Genomic DNA, 5,544 nt, shown 5'->3' on the forward strand with positions numbered 1-5,544 from the left:
TGTGAGATGCTGCCGGAGCCTTTTTCATTATTTTGTTCAATGTAATTCTTGTCCGACTGCTTCTCGTTTGCATCACAACATCGATATATTTTTTTATTTTGTATAATGTCTTTCCAAATCCTAAATCACAGGTAAAGCATGGCCTAAGGCTAGGGCTACATTATGCACAAAATTTGCAGTATGCAGCCCTGCAGGGTGAGTGAATGTGAGGTCACAGGGGTAGTTACTAAACCAAGGGTGTTCTTGGTACTCACAGTTTTTATATACCCTGGGCAGGCGTACAGCAGTGATGGAGAGGCTGGCACATTGATCCTCTGGGGCACTCTCTATGTATAGGGACCAGGCCGGGTGGTAGGTGAGGTGCCCTGGGTGTTGCAGGTTTAGTGTGCCGGTGGCAAGATCCCTTAAAGTTTGTGACTCCAGTGCCGGTAACAGTGGCACACCGATTTGTTGTAGGAATAATTGAAGAACACAAGTTGCAGTGAACCAGAACTTCTTTTTACTGAACAGTTCAACTATATACAGTCTTTAGTTAGTTCCACGTGTAAAAGGTTGGTAACAGGCAGGCTTCATATAAACAACAGGCAAAGTCCTTGCAAGATACTTAGAGGGAATAACACTCACAGATCAGGCTGTATTTTCCTCAGTTCCTGTCTGGCTTTCTCCAAGGCCCGTATGCCCTATTGCTGGCTTTATCCTTGGGTAGGGAAACCTTCCTCTGGTATATGTCTCCTTTCTGTAGAATATCCTTCTGCCCTTCAGCTCTCTGTTTGGCTGGATAAAAGTGGCTCTGCACTGTACTTTTAAAAGAAACTAGGTATCTTCAGGAGGCAACTTCTTCCCCTGGATGCAAGCTAGGAACCTGGGCTATCTAGATGCATGCTCAATTCACTCCCTTGTGGACTGACTCTTTCCTGTCTGGGCCTAATTATATATGCTAGGGGGTTCCCTAGCTCCCTCTACTGCCTAGGAGGAGGAACTACACCCCTAACAGGCCTGGTACAGGAGATAACAGGAAAATACACATTAAAAAAAAACCATATAAAATACAATGACCATGTTCCACAGGAAGTGGAGAACAACGTGACCCAATTGACCCTTGAGTAGTGCCCACATTTACATAGTGGGACACTACAAATTTATGTCGCACAGCAATTTTTATAATGATTGTCAATGGTGTCACATTGAAACATGCGGCGACCGACGCAACAGTAGCACAAATATCCAACTTGGATGGATTTATTTTTTATGACTGTAGTGTCACAGCATGTCTCAATGCAAAACCGTTGACTATCATTATAAAAAATGCAGCGCGACTTTTCTGCCACAAGAAGTCATGCGACACAAGTCGCCGTGTAGCCTAAAGGTTATGCAACATCAACACACCAGGAGGGGGCAAACAAATTGCGCACTTTTTGGCATGAGATGAAGCTGAAGTGTAACTTTCCCCATTAAAGGGGCGGTTCAGATAAAATGATGAGCTTATTAAGCTGCATTCACATGACCTGTAGAATCTTTGGGGATCATTTACAACCTATGTTAGACTTATTTCTGGCGCAGATTTCAGAATAAAGGTCATTTGCGTTTCAATCTGCAACTCTTCCCCGCTCACGCCAGGTCTAAAAAACGTAGGTATAGAAAATGGTTTAAATGTAAGCCAGCAAGGAAGCTGGCTTACATTTAGACCGCTGCTGGATACGCCAAAGTTGTACAGGGGCTTATTAAGACCAGCATCTAAAAAGTAGCCTTCAGTAATACAGCATGGGTGATGTGTCTGTCCAGGACCTGCTGGTCACGTATCCTACTTCATCCACGTTGTGGACAGTCATTACGAAAATGAATCCTTCCTTTTCAAGATTTGTAAGCCGAGACAGATCCCAGTGACGGAGTGAAGATCTGCTGAGCATGCCACATAACAGCTTACATAGGGTTAGAGCCGGTATACAAGCAGCTGACCCTCCACAGGCCGAGAAAAGCAGCTGAAGCCAAAACTAACAGGACTCTGCCTAAGTTAGGAAGGTTAAATGCAGCAACATATGAAACTGGTGATATGTGAGGATACTGGAGAATGAGGACAACGTTAATCAGTGCCCCACAGTGACTGACATTTCTCATTCTCACATTAGTTAAATGGTCACTAACTTCCCACAAATCAATACTAGAGGGAAAATGCCTTCTTCTCCAGTTATCAGCTCTCCCATCCTTCCTAAATTAAAGGGGTTCTTGGGATTTTCACACTGACGGCCTATCCTTGGGGGGGAAGCGAGTTGAATGGGACTGAGCTGCACCTCAGCCGTGCGACTGATGAACATGACATCACAAGGCCTAAGCGCTACGGCCTCTTCATACTGCTCATCAGCGGGGTGGTCGGACCTCATGAATCTCACATTGACAGCCTATTCTGACGATAGGTCATCAATATGAAAATCCAGGAAAACCTTTTCTGAATTCTGTGATAAATTCATCTTGTGAAAACCAGGACAGGCTGCCGGCTCACTGAAGGATCAGATTACATAACTCCATAGAATTCTATGGAGAAAAGAGGAAATACAGAGTGAGAGATGCAGAGACAGACAGGATTCAGGGTCCCCCCCCCCCCTTCCCCCTCTTCCCTCCTGTTCGTCTGTGGTCTTGTCCTGATATCCTTTGTTGTGTAGTTTATGTTTGAGCTTTATGCCCATATATGCTCCCGTAACTGGGATCTTGTGATTTCTTTACAATGGAAGCTGGATTCCCGAGTTATATTCTGGTACTCGTTTTACTACAATGTATCTGCGTACTTGTATTGTGATTGTATGTAAGTATTCACAGCTGTACACAGCCTCGACTTGCAATCTGGCTGTTCTCATTGTATTGCTACTATATTGGCTCTTCTAATAAAAGAATTTGAACCACAGACAGGATTCAGCATCCAATGGTGTTTATCTCAGCACAAGCGCTTTATTAACATTTATGCTGCTCTATAGGTGGATATAGAAGTTATAGAGCAGAATCTCCTGTCTCCATATGTAGTCTATGGGCAGACATGATAGCAGCTAGTCACCAACCAGCTCTGTCATCAGAATAAAAGATGCAGCCAGCAAAGAAGAAAACTTCTCTATCACACCAGTTACACATCATATACTGGTCGGATATAGGATTATAACGCATGAAGCTTATTTACATTTTTTATTTGTATTTGAGTTAAACTAAAAATGTCCATTTAGTTAAGGCCTGGGCTGGTTTTGAGGTCCATCCCCCACCCAGATCCGACAGAACATTTTTATTTCAAAAGCAGAGATGTGGAGGAGTTCAACCGTGCAGCTCTGGTGAAGACCAAGCATGATAGAACAAATCTGAGAAAAGGAACAGACGGCATTAGGCCGAAACCAAATGTGACTGCTGCTACCCCTATACTACACCAATGGGTGGTGTTCTGACCTGTGGGGGCAGCGCGGGCACTCCATGAAGCTGACAGATTACTGGGGAACAAGTTGGTCTTGCTCAGTAACCGCCTCTGAGATTCAGCAGGGAGCATCAGATGGCATACAGAAGTCAATTCCCTGCAAGACTCAAGATGTTCTGACCCCATCCTCCTTCACTATACGACAGGGGTGGGCAACCTCCGGCACTCCAGCTGTTGTGAAACTACAACTCTCAGCATGCATACTTCTCTGAACTCCTATAAGAATGAAGGGAGCATGCTGGGAATTGTAGTTTCACAACAGCTAGAACGCCAGGGCGCTGACCCCTGCTATATGAGATTGCTCATTGCAGTCAAGGGTCCACCAAACCTCTGCCGGCGACCGGAGGACCATCAAGAAATTGTCTCCTGCTGGACTCTAGAGCACACTCAGTCCTGAATGGAGGGGTAGGTGACAAGAACGGCAAATCCAAGCTCACTAGTGATTCCAGGCTCATAGCTTTAAAGAGCAGAGAACCCTGTCAGATCCACGGACGATCGGCTACTGAAATTCTCTTCATTGTCTGAGAAGGAGAAAATAAATGCCTAAAGAAGTCCTAAATGCCAGACAAATAAATTATTAAGTTCTAGATGAAGCTGAGGTTGTTTTTTTCTTAGTCAATTTTGTATTTTTCAATTATTTTATTGAATTTTGAGGAGAACTTTTCACCAGTAAAAGTAAGTTGCAGTAAACGTCCGGAAGGGAAAGCAGCATGAAAATGAAAAATGACTGGCACACCCATGGGCATCAAAGTTGGCAGAAAACAGGCTGATTTAAAAGGTTAAATGAATTTGGGCCACTTTTTTTTATATTTATATTTTTATTATTTTATGCACTTCTATAGCACTACTATTTTCTGCAGTGCTTTACAGACATTAGCATCCAACTGTCCCCAATGGGGCTCATAACCTAAGGTCCCTATTAATATGTCTGTAGAGTGTGGGAGGAAACCAGAGAACTCGAAGGAAACCCACGCAAACACGAGGAGAACATCCAAACTCCATGCAGATGTGTTCTTGGTCAGATTCAAACCTAGGACCCCAGCGCTGCAAGGCATCAGTGCTAACCACTGAGCCACCATGCTGATTTTGCACTGCAATGAAAGAGGTGCCTCTTCATATTCTGTTGAGGTCAGCCTGGCCTAAACAAGTTCTGGGCACAAGATTTGGTGTCAGTGGGCAGACGGACAATTCACTTATTGGAATAAGTAACTGGTGTTATTAAAGGGTTAAATGCATTCGGTCCACTGATCTCGCACTGCCAACATACAGAGGGTGGTGCAGTTGACCTCAGTCTGCCCACTTTGATGCCAGTTCTTGTGCCCAGAACCTGTTTGGACCAGGCTGACCTCAACAGAATTAGACTCCGGGCACTAGCCTCTATTCTTGTGCGGTGGGCAGATACGGGGGGGATAATATTCTGTATTTGTCGTGACGCCAATTGCAGCGTGCGCAGGGTACTATCACAGGGCCCTTCCAAGGTGTTATAACGCAATAACGCATAATGGCCTATAATGTCTCTGTAGGGTGGTGATAATTGTGTCACGGTGTCTCCTACCTGGGTACGGCCGGCATTCTGGCTCACTTGCAATAAATTTGTGTGTAGTGATAGTGGGAGTAAATAAAGGAACTTGTCAGAATAAATGATGTCCAGACCTTTAGATGAAGTTCAAACGCTGCTTTACTTGAAATAACCTGCATCCGAGCAGTATACAGCTTTGGTCTCTTGGTCCCAGCAGGTTTTGGCAATGATTGGCAGGAATGAGTACTTCTGCTTAAATGTGGAGCTGGCAGGATAAACGTCTGCTTGGTAGCTCTGTAACTATGGCAGGATTAGCTTCTGCACTTATCTGTACCTTCTGCTGTGTGGGGACAGAGTAGCTGAGGAGGAATTGGCTTCTCCTAGGTCTCTGGACTTATCTCACAGATGGATTCTCAGGGAATGCTTTCTTCCTGGAACTCTGGAGTTTGTCTGTAGTTTCTGCGCCTTCATCCAGCAGAGCTGAGGGTGCTCAGACTGGGTATATGGCCACGTCTCAGCCGAGACTAGGTCCTTGCTGTCTTCCCTATGCAGGGGAACTCCACACACACACTTAAAGGGT

Source organism: Bufo gargarizans, chromosome 9, assembly GCF_014858855.1.
Source record: "Bufo gargarizans isolate SCDJY-AF-19 chromosome 9, ASM1485885v1, whole genome shotgun sequence".
Taxonomy (NCBI): domain Eukaryota; kingdom Metazoa; phylum Chordata; class Amphibia; order Anura; family Bufonidae; genus Bufo; species Bufo gargarizans.